At 35.5% G+C, this 16,505-nt stretch overlaps 1 protein-coding gene across 1 annotated transcript in view; it reads right to left on the reverse strand.

Annotated features, from left to right (window-relative positions):
* LOC5576427 (wiskott-Aldrich syndrome protein family member 2) overlaps positions 1 to 14,358 on the reverse strand; it is an 82,820-nt gene extending 68,462 nt beyond the window's left edge. The window contains exon 1 of the mRNA XM_001662580.2: positions 14,060 to 14,358. The gene's annotated coding sequence lies outside the window, so the exon portion shown is untranslated. The remainder of the gene's footprint in view (positions 1 to 14,059) is intronic.
* Between the last annotated feature and the right edge of the window lie 2,147 nt (positions 14,359 to 16,505).

A 16,505-nucleotide genomic window follows, 5' to 3' on the forward strand; every position in this document is an offset into this window, starting at 1 on the left:
GTTTTTGTGATTTTGCATGTTTAGTGACATGAAATCATTGAGGGTCATTTTGACCTACTTTCCCCTAATATAAAATTCTAATATTTTGCAAAACACCTTCATTTATATGGAAGAACGATCCCTGAAAATTTCAGCCTGATCGAAGAACATCGATACAAGAAGGGGTTGCGGCTCTCGCGAACTGGCTCTTAATCTTATTGACGACCAAAGATGAAAACAATTGAAATGTGTGTTTATTACGCATTTTATACCTAATGCAAACAATAATTGTCAGATTCATAATCAAAGTCATTATTTTTTATATTTCACTCACTGTTAAGTTTGTCTGGGAGGCATTATTCCTAAGTTTTCATTATAAATTTCTATAATATGCTTGCTTACCAAACTTCGCATTATAATTCTTAGCGAAACGATTTATTCAGTCAAAATTTTCATGATCACGTATGTTATAAAGAGAGCTATTCGATTTTTCCATAACATTGTGATCCATCAAATATTTTGGAAAGAATGTTTAGAAAGAATGTTTGAACAATATATGTTTCTAAAGAAAAACAGAAAAACTGCGAATAACAAATTTTTAAGGCCTTTGTGTAGAGCATATACAATAAATTTTTCAGCGTTATTAAGCTTTGAAAACACTTAACTCCCGACTGGTAGGTAAATAATCCACTTCCGAAACTTGAATGAATTTAAATAAATCTAAATGTGTGGCCTTTTTTTGATTATTATTCCGGATAAATCTTCACTTTCGCCTCATATTCAGGACACTTTGATTCGAACTCCGGACAGCTCATGAAAATCATAACTGTAAAAATTAAATCACCAAGCTATTAGAGAGATATCTATCCTAAATTTTCATCGATATCTATAGAAAATCTCTTTTTAAACGGACCACCAAATTGGGACCTTTTGGCCGGCAAAAGTAGGAACATTTCGTGTGAAATAATCCCCATACAGAGTGGAGCGTCCGGAATTTGAATCAAAGCGGTATTAAAAATAAAAAACTTAGAAACAATTAAAAAAATCCAACTAAACTCTAACCCTTGAATTGTAAAAGCGGTACTGTAGACAGCCTGCCGATTTAAGTAAAGGATAGAACATGTAAAAAATTCCAGAAGATTTGAAAGATTTTTTTCTTTAGATTAATTTGAGTACCAAATTTGTGATAATTAATCATTGGGGTTGTTCCAATTCGTATCTTCAAAGAAATTATTAGAACTTCAGAAAAGCTGCAATTGTTTTCGTTGTGTTTCTTTGCTCTTCACTGAAAAAAATCAACACGTCAAGGTCGTGGGTTTTACTTACACAGTTTTGCGCAATAAGAAACCCACATTACTCGCGTGTGGTAGCCATATGAGTTTCGCCATTGACTTCACGGTATTCACGGTATCAACATTAGATTGTCGTGCGAATTAAAACATGAATGCCTAAAGTTTAAATTATGAAAACTAACTGCTTTACTCATGGAATACGAATGTAGTGGCTTAAGATAGCCATATGTGACATAACATGAATATCGTGAGATTGAAAGAAGAAATTTGGTAGTGGAACCCTTGCTAACCATGTTTTTCATGATCACAATAAAATATTTTGCCAGGGTCATAGTTTTGAGGCCATTTGCGTCTTATAGGTTTGATATGCTTTTATTTTTTGTCAAGGTTGAATAAAAAATAAATACGGAGGCCTACATCAGACTTTTAAGGATGAAATTTTTTCCATCGGTTAGAGACAACTTATATCAATACTAGCTCATAGGTTTTTAGCAAAACGGAGCCGCTTAACACACTTATATGAAGGTTCAATCAAAGCTCTCCAAAATGATACGTTTTTTCGAAAATATGTTTAAGTCTCCAATTACCTAGGTATGAACCAATTCTATCATTTGATATGGGCGTATGCTGGAGACAAAGCCTGTGAAGAATCCCACGCCATCGTTGATGTTTTAGAAGCTTTCATCACACAGATATTGAACTCGACGTCCGCATGATAAAACTTGAAGGTATGCTTCCAATTCCTCTATGGTAAGGTGAAAGCAACAGATAAAAACCATATCCAAAGAGAAAAACTGAGTCTAAATAGATTAAGCAATACAAGTAATGAATAATATTTATGTTTCATTCACATTTTATATGTAAAAACTACCATAAAACATGATATGACCATTTTCGCATTTTTTATGGGCCATACTGTAAACAGTTCATCAAAAAATGACGTCCACATCTCCAGAAAACAATTCAGAGATTTCTCCAGGAAGGTAAGGTAAAGAAATTTCTCCAAAGATTCTTTCAGAAATTTATCTCCATAACTTTTTTTTAATTCTACATGATATTTCCCCATAAAGTCTTCCATAGAACGTATGATTTGCACTATATTTGTTGGGAAACAAAATAGTAGATTGGTGTACCTTGTACCTTTTAATTCCGCCCTAATTGCATGTCTTTGACAAATATGCGTATTTCGACTACCACTTGCAGCCTTCTTCAGTGTCATTAACTCGTATCCACTGAAGAAGGCTGCAAGTGGTAGTCGATACGCGTATTTGTCAAAGATAAGTCATTAGGGCGGAATTAAAAGGTACAACGTAATCCAATCTACTTTTTTGTTTCTTTGTTAGATTCTGCTCAGAGAATTCGAATACATTATTGCTGTGTGCGTTTGAAATGCAAATATCAAATGCGGGGACACTAAATGCGGTAGGATTTTTAACAAGGAATGCGAAGTCAAAGATTGAATTTCTTTGCCAGGTTGACAGTGATATGGATTATGGTTGCTAAGTATCCTTTGGTTACTTTGTGTTACCGCATTTGAAGCTCATTTAGGCTTGATTTGTACGTCAAACCCAACAGCAATAAAAAGAGCTATATTTGTTGTTCAGCATTTCTTGAAGATTCCAACCAGGAATTACTCCAGAGATTCCACTAGGGTTTTCTCCAGTCATTTCTTCAGAAATTCCCGATCCAGATATCCTTCCAGAAATTTCCTAAGAAAATCCTCAATGCATGTATTCCGATTTTTCCAAGAAATTCTTTAAACAGCATCTATTTTTTACGTATCGCATAAATTGGATTTTTTTTATATCCCTCATCCTCTTCACAAAGCTTTTTGTATCAACATTTCAACATTTTTATTAGTCATAGAGCTTGAGCAAACGCGCTCTTCTTCTTCAAACGTTGCGTAATTTATTGACGGCGCCTCAGAAGAAATTGTTCAGAAATTGATAATGAATTAAATGTTGTTTTCGGTTATTTGAGCCACATTATAACCCAGAGGTCACCTAACTAAGCCCCGCCAGCCACATGCGGATTTCTGGAGCCCACAAATTGTTTTAGATAATTAGTGTGATTTCTCATGATTTATGGAAGTTGCTTATGTTTTTGCCACCAAGTATTTAAATCATAGCAATTCGTTACTATTTCTTCATAAGAGCTTAATGAGTAATTTATCTTCATCAATCCTCTCTTTCACTGATAACTTCACCAAATCTGTAATATTTCATGTTCATAAATATATAGTGATTCTTAACCCTACAGCATGAAAACATGTTACAAAATGCGAATCAGTTTCCTGTAATAAAGCAAAGAAAAGCAACGAAGAAAAATCTATGAATGCAAACAAGCCCTAACGAAAAATAATCTATGTTGAGCGATAGAATTTAAGCATTTAAAATGTTTGTGTAGTATGACTGGAATCGTAACACATAGCAATCGCATAATTGGGGAATTACTATACTACGTTCCAGTGCTACGCCGACTGTTTCGCGTAATAGTTTTACTACATCGCTTCGTCGATGTATTCGTGGGTAGAGTGTGATCGAATTCGAATAAAAAATATTGCATCACTACAACGGTACAGTGTTGAGCAATGTGATGATGACAAATCAACACTTTCCGTCTCTCACTTTTCTCTCCGCTGTTCGCAAGAAACGATGGTCCAGCGAGAGCCGGAGGCTTCGGAGCGCATTCAGACGCACTGTGGGCTCTTTCATTGATTAATTAGGTCTAACACAACATGATTGTAATTGCTTACGGGAGTTAGGTAACGAATCTTATTCGGCCATTTAATCCGCGAAGAGAAAAAGTTTTTTTTTTGTGACGCTCTTGCTATGGTCTTTTGTTTCGTTTAGCTTTGCGTTGAAAATTGTAATCTATAACTAGGAGTGGTGTCTGAAATTTACTACCCGTAACTAAACAGTGATTGTACAATAAATAATTGAAAACACTTATCACGTAAAAACGGGTTCAAATGTAACGACTTGAGGCAAAAAATTGCACAATACAAACTAGTGGCAAATGGGTGAGGCATAATTGTGGAAAACTTTTTGCACAAGACCAGAGATCCTCATTCAAGTAGAAAATGGATTTTAATTACTCGCAAATATTATGTCATATTAACTAGGATAAACCAGCTCATGTGGAACGATTAAACAAGATTAATATGGCAAGTTATTATTAGTTATTCAACTTTTTGGAGCAAATTGTATCAAAGATATATTGACCTAAAATAGAACAATTTTTATACCAAATAATATTATCTTCGAACGAAACGTAGCTTCTGTTTTTACACATAACTTAGAATGTCATTATACTGTATAAGGTTTTGCCTGATTTTATGAATAATTTTCAATTTCTGAATCATTTAAAAATAATAATAATTATGCTCAGAGCGCAGACTTATGTTTGGCTGAACAAAGATTCTTGCATTTGGTATTTCGATAAAAACCTGGAAAGCATAAGCATTGATGACCGTACAATTCGTAGTTGCTACTCCGTGATTGACAGGAATAATCAAAATTGCACAGAGAACGATCAAGAGGTAGCTTGGGAGTAGCATACCAACTTCAATGTACAATTTCGAGGACTCTAAACCTCATAATGTCAATAACGGTGCCGACCACGTTTTTGCGGTCATCGGGAAAGGGAAGGAATGTTAGATCTAGATCTAGATTGCTACTAGATACCGAGATCACCTCTGCGTTTCCATGGTTTTCACAGGAAGGAATTTTGTTAGTGGGAGGGTACAAGCTACATGCTCAGGATTCACCTTGGTAAGTGATGCGATTCATGTAGCCTCGATTTATAAGTTATCTATCGGTGCGTCGACAATTTTAATGACGAACTGTTCAAATTTTATGTTTGTTAATTGCGATAAATATATACAAGAATATGTACGAGTAGCTCACTTCTTTAAACAGCACAGCTAAAAATATGTTGTAAATTTAAGTTTATTTTCATGCACATGTTTGGAACATCATTTTTCAATCAAATGCAATTTAAATTTACATGATCATGTAACATTCAGGCATCTTTGGTTAAGAACTAAACGAAATGCCGTACACATAGATTAATTTGGTTTATTTTTACTCTACGCCTCAGTTTCCACTACATTGGAATTTAAATATTTGTATCTGTGAGGAATAAAGGCTTATGCCGACACTTACAGTGACGAACCATCCATAGTTTGTTAAACAGTTAAATAAATGAAACATTGCCATGATACAGACTTGCATTTGCGCAAGCATGTAACGAACTCACCGGTTGGTAAACCAACCTCAACTGAAGTCACAATTTCGGCATTAACACGCAAAAGCTGGGAACCAGAAAAAAACTTATTTCACTCCAACGACGCGAAAAACGAATCCGCTTGCTTGGGCTTCACAAATTCCACTCTCTTTTAATAAAAAGCAGGAAAAATGAAGAAATCCATTTGCGATGCCACATTGTGGTTCTTTACTGTCGAAATTGATGAGAACTCTGCGGATGATGATGACAACTCTCGCATAACTTGTGATCTCGCCCTAAAAGCCAATTGGTAACCGAATGTGTAGCTCCTTGTTTCTAAAGAAATGAATGGACCAGGATGAAAACTGTCACTACTGGGAGATAAAGGAGGATCTTCTCTTCATCGTAGCATAATTGAAAAACATTTAAATCCATTCGTTTGCACGGTAACAACAAGCTACACACTCGGTTACCAATGGCTTTTCGGGCGAGATCACAAGTTATGCGAGAGCTAATTGTTTCTTGTAATTATGATTGCCATCTATTGCGGTATAGCTCAAGCAACTGCGATCTACCGGACACAACAAGGAATAGTTTCGTAAGTTTAAGCACAACAGTATTATGTCCACAAAAAATCTCGAGCGGGACTGGAGGAATATGCACGACAGCTAGGTGGATCACGCCTATGGGGGATCTATGGCGTAGTAAATTCTAGAAGTTCATAGATTGATAAATTGTGAATTGGGGAAAATGTATTATACAATTTTACGGAGCAACCAGTTTCAAATTTCACATGGAAAAGTTCAGTAGTTTCACTTGTAATACATTTCTGTTTCAATTAGGTATTCATGAAATAAATCCACAGACATTTCATAAAGAATTTCAAAAGACAGATGCTGCCAACGTTTCTACCTTTTTATATGTAACTAGAGCATAGTTTCCCAAACTGTGGGTCGCGACCCCCTGGGGGGTCGTGGAACAGTCTCTTGTGGGTCGCGAGAAAATTTCATTTTGAGCTTGACTTCCAGGACATTTTATTTATTCTTTTCAATCAATGCTTCAGAAATTTGATATTGCACCAGTCAGGAATATTCACGGCTCTTGAAGAATCTCTTGAATTTTCAATTTGCTTGGGATTGGAATCATAATGGATTCCGAGACCAAACTTTCTGCATTCCGTAGAGCAAAATATTCGGAGATTGATTCAATAAACTTTATGATAACAGATTTTGATTATTTTTCTCGATAATTTGCAGTATCTTAGTTCGAAAAAAATAACAATATATTGATATTAAAGCGACAACCATAGCGTGTGTAATATTCTTACAAGAATTATAAAGAACGATAAGTGTGAAATGTTTTTAGTTGAGGAAACTAAACATCGCATTTTTTTTTTAATTTCTGAATATTATATGTCTTTTAAAAATTATTGAAAAATTTATTAGTTTTACCATCAAACAATATTTACTTGATGAAGCCATTTTATTCAAATTTGTATAACTACGAAAAAGTTTCAAATATGCACCATTTACAAGTAGTTTGGTAGCTAAGTTGGTAAAGCGCTCATCTAGCGTATACGAGTCCTGGCTTTGAATCCCTGCCGATCACGTGGATTTTTTTTCATAGTTCCACCGATAATTTATCCATTTTTACCACGTGTAATGATTCAATTAATTTAACCATTTACAATTTCATCATTTTTACTACAATTTTCTGCAAATGATTTCAAAGTAGAAAGATTGTCATAACCTTTATCTAGATGCCTGTGAGGAGAAAATCTAAAAGAATTCGTTATTTAGCTTTACAATAATGAAAATCAACCAAAAACAACAGTGGTGCTTACTTTGACTATGTGAATATGAATTTTATAGATTGCATGTCTATCACTTTCCTGACAATGCAGTTAAAGATCTCGACAATTCCACAATTTTTCACTGGTGGGTCGCGAGAAATTCTCTTGGTGACTAGGTGGGTCGCGTAAACCAAAAGTTTGGGAACCTATGAACTAGAGGACCCAGCAAACTTCGTCTTGTCATCAAGTGGTCTGTTGAAAGACCTACACTCCCGTTTTTTCCGATTTTTGCGGGCTTTTTATATAAACAAATACGTAGGAACACTTCAGGGACATAACAATGGAAGAATTTTCAAAATCCGATAGCTCATTTTCAAGCCATTTCGTGACATACAAACACCACTCCATTTTTATTTATATAGAAGATTATTGAAATTCCACTGATAAATCCATAAGCTACGGGAAGATGTTGACCTAAAATGAAGGAAGATGAACTTATCGTTGAGAAAAATAGATTTGCAAGGAGAACAATAAGATTCGGAATAAGCCTAGTAAGTCAATCCGGGTCGGCGAGTGTGATTCTCAGTCCAGGGCTGGTTCTTTGAGACTGAAAAGCCTTTATTTTTAATAGAAGGTTTCTGAAGTCCTTGTTTTAAACAAAATGGTCTCTTAAGTCACTTAGTTCATTTTTCGGTTTACAACTAACCCTGGTGCAGAATTCTCCAGAAAAATAACTTGAAAAACTCTTAGGTTATGGGGCCCAGATAGCCATAATGGTAAACGCACAGCTATTCAGAAATACTATGCTGAGGATCGTGGGTCGAGAATCTTTTCGGGTTGGAAATTTTCTCGACTTCCCAGGGCATAGAGTATTTTCGTACCTGCGACACGATATACACATGCAAACGTGCTCAATTGGCAAAGAAAGCTCTCAGTTAATAACTGTGGAAGTGCTTAAAAAAGAACATTGAGCTCTGACCAGGGTTGTAACGCCAGGAAGGGGAAAAAGAAAAAAATCTTACGATACTACTCTACAGTATGCTTTCTCAGATTCTTCGAGGAAAAGGTTCAGGAATTCTTCTAGTTATTTTTCCAGAAATTTCTTCAGGAATATATTCATGGATTCCTCCAGCGAAAAATTTCATCCTAAAATTTCTACACACTAAGATTTTTTTCACGAGCTCGGCTGTGCGAATCTCGGTTTCCCGATTTTAACTGAGACTCAGCTAACAAATTGTCCGGTTGCTAAGTAACGAAGCACGATTTACTGATACTCGGCTTTTATTTGCTGAGATCCCAGGGAATTTGTTTGCCGACTACTCGGCTGTGCGGATCTCGGTTAAAATTAACCGAGATTCGGCATTCTGAATTAAGTGTGTACAGCGATTTTCAGAGTATGTTTAGACGATTTTCTTGAAAAACTGCACTAGGGTTTTCTTGAGCACTCCAATGCTACTATCTTCTGTACCTGTATTTTTCCAGAGATTTTTTTTCCAGTTTTTACTGTAGGTGGTCTTTCCTTCAAAAGTTTCGAAGATATTTCTCGAAAACTGATTTGAACAGTCTCAAGGCAGAAAAGTAAACAAATTTACTTTATCGATCCTACAACTCAACTCAATTTTTCACTTTTAGAACGTTTAATTTCGTTTAATTTACAAAACGGCGAAAGTAAGATTTTCAACTTTCGCAATCTAACCGCTACTTTCACCGCTCCGTTGTATGGAGAGATAAAGTGACTTTACCACGATTCAAAACAAAACACTACTTGAGTCGATTTTACACTGGTACAAGAACGTCGTAGGTAACTGAATCAGGGTGGCCAGTGAAAAGTCAAATTCAAATTCCCGTTTTTTTCACAAAATTTCAAAAATAATCCCGGTTTCATTATAAGCAAAAATATGTTTTTTACATTTTTTTACCATTTCAAACGACTTCAAATACCAGTTTTTTTGGCCATACAATTACTAACAAAATCAATTGTTCTTTATTGCAGTACGCAGTAGAGGTAAAATTTCGTTTCAAATTGAGCTCGCAGTAGAAAACTTCTTAGCCAATTTTGTGACAGAAATTCTTACTTTTCTTGGCGGGAATGGAAATTAATTAAACATTCAAAACTAATTCAATATATTATATGGCCCCAAAACATAGAAGTTTTTCACATGGCAATGATTTTTGACAAAATACCACAAATAATTATAATTCTGGAATTCTGGAGTTTTATATTCCAAATATGTTCGGAAAGATATTTTTCAAAGTTCCAAAAATAATCGTTGTTATATTTATATTTATATGTCAAATTCATGTTTGTTTTTGAAAAGTTAGATAAACTTTCCTAGTTGTTGCTTCCTAAAAATGATTAAAATAATATTATCCTCAGGATGCTAAAAACATAATTCTAGCATAAAAAACTTAAGTATTGAGTGGATGGACTTCTAGCTAAGATTCATAGAAAGTTGGTTCGCGAATTGCAAGCTTGCTTAGAAAAATATAATTGATAACACCCTGACATTGTATTTTGTAACATGAAATGCTTTTTGAAACTTCTAGAAAAAACACTGTTCGCAAGATTTTAACTTATTGCTTAATTAAATACTGGATTAAAGAAAGTCTCCGTTTAGACGATTTCTGAAATATCGATCAAATCAGTCCCAATTGGTAACAATTGTGTATATATTATTTTCATATTCTATACCCTGACTTTATTTACTAGCTTGGGATTCAAATGTTAAATCTATAGTAAAAATACACTAAACAGTTTAATAAGTACTGGTATGCAATATTTTCCCGGCGTTAATTGAAATCCCCGTATATTTCCCTGTTTTCTCCCGGTGATTTGAAAATACCAGCTTTTTCCCGCTTTTCCCGATTTCCCGGTGCACTGGTCACCCTGACTGAATGAAACGGCTTATCACTTTGTCATAATATTTTTGTGGAAAATAATAGAAACTGTCTAGTTATTTAACACGAGCTGATTTTATGCAAAATTAAAACGATGTACACGGCGAAAAAACGTTAAAAAGTTGATTCATGTTAAAGTTTCCAAAAACGAGCATTTACCCCAAATTTCACGCAACGAATCTATTTAGAACATGCTTCTTAGCTTTGTTTTTCACGAGCTCTTTCACATTACTGACATAAGAACATGCTTTGTAAATTGACCATTTTTAAGCATTTGGATGCAACAGTCTTCAAATTGCAAAAGTTGATACATTCCGTAAAATATATAAATTTTACATTGATTTTTCAAATTTCTTGCCAAGGTTCCTTGCTTTTCCCATCATTTTTATTTTGAAATACCCTAGCCTAGGGTCCCTAGGTACCCCAACAAATTTTGACCCATATACGAAATCGTCACTACATTCAAAATTTAAATGTAACTCATGTGATTTTTGCCTGAAAATTTCATCAAAATTGATTGAACGATGGCGGCACTCAGTATACTGTTAGGTTTCTCAAATTTCTGGAAAAAAAAAATCAGATGGTTCCCCGGAAACATGCTTGGAAGAGTTACTATATAATTTACTTGAGGATTTCTTTAAGGAACATTTAAATAATGACTGGAATAATTCCCGAATAAATGTTGGTTGAACTCATAAAGATATCTTCAATGAAATTCTGTCAGAAAATCGGAAGTTTGTAAAAGAATTACTATATGAGACATTTTAACGAATACCTTTATAAATCTATTAAATACGAGTAATACGAGCAGTAATGCTTGTCGTAATGTCACGAGGAATGCGCAAAGAACTTCAAGAAACATTTATAGAGAAACATCTGGTCGTTTCTTAGTAATCCTTATGAAAGCTCAAAATTCAAAACAGTTTGATTTTTTGGTTACTTTTTGGTCTCTTTTTGTCCTTGTACGGTCTCTACTCGGTCTCATTTTTCAGGCATAAGATCTCTTAAGTTCCAGTGAAAGAACTTTTCGGCTGGAAAATTTCCCCAACTTAAGTTCTTCTTTAAGAAATTCCTGGGAGTTGATATACTGTGTGACCATTCATGCATGTGCAAGCTACTGGGCTAATGTACCATTAGTAGTACACTTAAGGGTTGAAACGTGCTGATAACATCATAAAACAGTTAACTTAAATGAATTTCGTGAATATTATTCAATGGCTTGTATCATTTGCGCATTGTACATCATAAAAAATATCACATAGTTATTTATTAGAGAAATGTAGAAGCACAGATATACCTCGATTTAGTGGACATTTTGGTTTCAAAATTGTCCTTAAAAACAAATTGCACATAATATCGAAGCAATTTTTTTATCTCACTCTTTGTTTTCTTTTCGATTAATAGTTCATTGGAATGTATCATTCCCGCTACAATACTAACTTTCGACACAAGGCTCAGTGTTTCAAGCTTGGCTTGAGTTTACTAATTCTTGTTGAAAACAGTTCGTTATTGAAGTATTGCATTCTAATACAAATTGTGTATGTTTTGTTCATAAGAATAAAGTAAAACACGACAAAAGCTGTTGTGATTTGATTTATTTTTTTGTTTTTAGGCTCTAGCGTCATCAGGCATGGTGGAGCCAAACTCATTTGAAATGTTGTTGCAATTCCTTACACAACGTAACAAAAATAACATTTATGCGTTTCTCACGGATCAAATCAAATGTCTCCTGCTAATTTGGGTTGCTGAATCTGATGCCTTTCTCATAAAGAGCTTATAGAATAAAGAAACTACAGTGATACCTCCATGAGTCGATGTTCTATGACTCGATATCGACTCATGGAACTAAACTAAACACAAAATTTCATGGTTTTTTTTTCTTTTCGGAACATAAACCACTGCGACCAATATTTGATCTTTTGTAGTATATCCCGTGTCCTTTGTGTAGTGCATGTCGTTTTACTTTGTCACTTTCGAGAAGTGATAAAGCATTCGGTTTTCTTACAGTTGTAATTCCTAACTTGATCACAGGAAAGGATTCTAACTGAAAGGTTACTACCCTTCGAAGAGTGTGGTGCATGCACTCTCCACAGGCGCGCCCCTTTATCAGGCAAAATCGGATCCCTCGATAAATCCAAGAAATTACACCGATATTGTCCATGCATCAGAATCCTAGTCCTTACTTCTTCAAACTAGAGAACAAAATAAATAAAAGATTAGAAAACAAATTGTTGAATTCGACTCATTTTTTTTCCTTGTCTCAAGATCATTCTCGGCAACTAGGAAAACCGAGACTTGTCACTTTCAACAAGGTTTAAAATGTAACAAGGACTAAAAGTGTTCCTTTGATTACTATAACATCCTGTTCTCTTCGTTTGAAGCAGTCAGGACTAGGGTTCACTGGTAGATCTTTACCCCATAACGCACCACGAAAAGGTGATCTACCCGCGTTATGGGTTTGTAATTTCATGGTTACTATGATGGTCCCTAGAAACAGCTGTCCAAAGGATTGCTGTTCTATGACTCGATATTTCCATGAGTCGATGGTCCCTTCAATATCGACTCATGGAGGTTTCACTGTACTGGAAAATTTTAGCAAGTTTGTCTAAAAATCCTGAAGAAAGAGAAATCCTCGCTTCTTCTTCTTCTTCTTCTAGGCATTACGTCCTCATTGGGACAAAGCCTGCTTCTCAGCTTAGTGCTCCATGAGCACTTATTATCCGAGAGCTTTCTTTGCCAAAGTTGCAATTTTCACATTCGTATATCGTGTGGCAGGTAATTTGTAATTTGTTTATTTATTTTTACGATAACTTGTTAGTTTACACTTTTTATCAGGTCAAGGAAACTTTGAGGAAAATACATATTCAGGGGCCCAGATAGCCGTAGCGGTAAACGCGCAGCTATTCAGCATGACCATGCTGAGGGTCGTGGGTTCGAATCCCACTGGTCGAGGATCTTTTCGTAAAGGAAATTTTCTCGATTCCCAGGGCATAGAGTATCATCGTACCTGCCACACGATATACGCATGCAAAAATGGTCAATCGGCAAAGAAAGCTCTCAGTTAATAACTGTGGAAGTGCTCATAAGAACACTAATCTGAGAAGCAGGCTTTGTCCCAGTTGGGACGTAATGCCAGAAAGAAGAAGAAGAACATATTGAAGTCGAAACTAACAAAACTACTTAATAATGCAAAACAAAATGACTAAAGGAAACGAAAATATAACATAATTGCAAAAAAGGAACAAGGGAGGTACATACGATGATTACTCTATGCCCAGATAAATCAAGGGAATTTCCCTTACGAAAAGATCCTGGACCGACCGGGAATCGAACCCAGACACCTTCAGCATGGCTTTGCTTTGTAGCCGCGGACTCTAACCACTCGGCTAAGGAAGGCCCCTGTACTCATAAAAGATAAGTTTAAGAGGCTGGTCAAGTTACCGTCGGAACATAAAGCCCGAAAGAGAAACGGATCAATAAATGCTGGTTCCAGTTGCAAAGATATAAACAAGCTCAACACATTATTAATACACTCAACTATCCCTAACTCGATATTGAAGGGACCATCGAGTTAGGGAGGTATCGAGTTACAGAACACAAAACCAGTGCAAATGCGATTCAAGGGACCTTCGAGGTAGCCATGAAAACCAACTTTTACTATGGTTCTCTAACTCGATACATATCGAGATACGGAATATCGAGTAAGGGAGAGTTAACTGTAATTATGAAGGGACGAAGTCCCTCACAATCAACAACAACAACATATTTTCAAAATTAATCCCACTGTGCTCGTATCCGCAAGACTGGCCAACCCAACCTCCCGCGGAACCCTCTATCAAAGGTTTTTGCTGGTGTGGGGTACGAAACGAACCTGAAATTTCGCCTGCTCCTGATGATGACGACTGAGATGGCTCTGCTTTTGATGACTTTTCAGGTCTAGTTGTTCGTAAGGAAATACACTTCGTAATCAAAACCCCCACTCAATTTCACTTCCACCTCATTCGGACAATAGAGTACATACAAAATCGCACAATTTTCTTGTGTTCTTGTTTGTGTGTCAAACGAAAGAAAATCCCATTCACTAGACCTCCACTCGCGAGTATCGAACGCGAACGCGACGACAAAACACATTCGTCTTTTCTTTTCGACTGCGCTAGACTGATGGATGATGATTGTTTCGGAAAGAAACGCTCTCTAAAATAGAGTTACACAAAATCGGGCTCTTCCAGGTCAACACACCATGTGTGTTGTTATCGCACATCATCAAACTTCATGATGCACAAAGGTGCTTAGTATTTAAGGGCTTTTTATATGTTAAATATATATATTTACTAAAAAGAAAAACCGAAATAATCCCAGCAGAGCTTGATTATGTGCGAACAATGCTCAATTTTGTGTGACTTCGTTTAAATGTGCGATGACGATGAGGCAGCCCGCAGTCTGATTGACTTGTGTCAGAGTCAAAATGGGGCGAAATTCGACACTCACACACTCTCAAAAGTACACACGCAACAGGAGGCGTCCATACGTGACGTCTCAGGTACTTCATAGTCACGATGTGAAACGTGCAAAAATTTGAGAACGAAATGTGATTATAATATTTCATCTTAAGTTTAGATAAATTCTAAATATTATAAATTCTGGTAAACTACTTTACACTTAGACTTACAAAGAAAAGAATTAAAAATAATGTATGAGATAAGGACCCGTCCGCCACACACCTGGTGCCTTTGCGGGTGTTGGTGAGACACGTTTGTTTTGGCTGATTGTTGCATGAATGGGTGGTGATGGTGGGCGTGACGGAAGAATCGTGATTGAAACCGGCGATGAAATTATGTTGCATGCAACGTGATAGGCGAGAAGATTGTAAAACGAATCAAGAGGTTAAAGTTATCAAGGCATCAGAAGTCAAAACCAGAGTTTACAGTATTGGACATATCCAATATATGGATATATTGTAATAATGCATTACCAATTTTTCTATTTTCCATACAATTCGGTCAACATTGTTGAGTTAAATTTAAGCTAGTTATGGACCGGTTTGAATGAAATTGGCACAATTCTTCAGGGGATGGTACATAAATTATGTCACGTTAAATTTCAACTCCCCCCCCCCTTTGTCACGTTTTTGTATGAATTCTCCGAAAATTTTGTAAGGCTTGTCACGCTTGGCTTGACACCCTCCCCTCCTGGAGCGTGACGTAATTTGTGCATAACCCCCAGGCGTAAATTAAATACATATACAGTCGAAGCTTGTTATAACGACATCGCAAGGGACCGTCGTAAAATGGAAAAGTCGTTATAGAGAGCTTTTCTGCCCATAAAAGCATAACTGTCCCATATTGATTTTCGAACCAACGGCTTTTTCCATCGCAACATTCATGTTTTAATATACACTTCACTACGCATATGAACATTTATACACTTTGTTTGAAAATGTTCTGGAAAAATATGAAGTTGGTGCAGTCCCATATTGAAAAATAAAGGCATAATAGTCTCTATATGAACTTTGAACCACAATAGCAACTACTAAAATAGAATTATGTTCAACTTTATATTTTTTACTGATCAATATAAGGAAAATGAGTATTCTGTAGGGTGAAGCTAAATGAATATGGCATTTAAAAACTTACTAGAAAATAGTAAACATTTGTATGAAAATGCGAACTTTAAACTTTGATCGCTATTTTCTCAATGCCTACTAATTCCATACAAAATTTGTCGCTATGAAAGTTGTCGTTATAACGAGCTTCCACTGCATTTGGAAGTGATTTTTATAATTTCAATCACAAGTAAGAAAACAGTTCGAGTTAAGGTTTCTGTTTAAAATCGTACATTTATCAAAACTTAAAACGCAGATTTCTTCCAAAAGTACAACTCTTGAAAAACAAAACCGTCCGATTCTTTATTTTGTTAGGTAAGGCTCAAGAATCCATCATTCAATCATCAACAAGAATGGAAAACCGTTTTTTTTGTTTCCCTCATAAAAATCTACCATAGTATTTTTTGTTTAATTCATTTCAGTATCATTCCAAACATGGCATTCATTTATTATATCAAGGTGTACTGTGTTAGGCAACATCATATCATCCTAATTTGGTAAAACGTAATTAAGCTTATATTGACATTTTGTTAACAATATATTACATTTCGTCTGCCATAGCAGCTGAGAATTTTTACAGGTGAGTTGATTTCACCTGCTTATGAGAAAGGAACAAAAATCGCTTTCAATTTACTTAATTTATAACGCATTAATCATGGCAATTGGCGATCAAAAGAGAGGTTAGGTTGCGAAAGTTTTTCATATTGAAATGAAT

The sequence above is a fragment of the Aedes aegypti genome, chromosome 2 (assembly GCF_002204515.2).
Source record: "Aedes aegypti strain LVP_AGWG chromosome 2, AaegL5.0 Primary Assembly, whole genome shotgun sequence".
In the NCBI taxonomy this organism is placed as follows: Eukaryota; Metazoa; Arthropoda; class Insecta; order Diptera; family Culicidae; genus Aedes; species Aedes aegypti.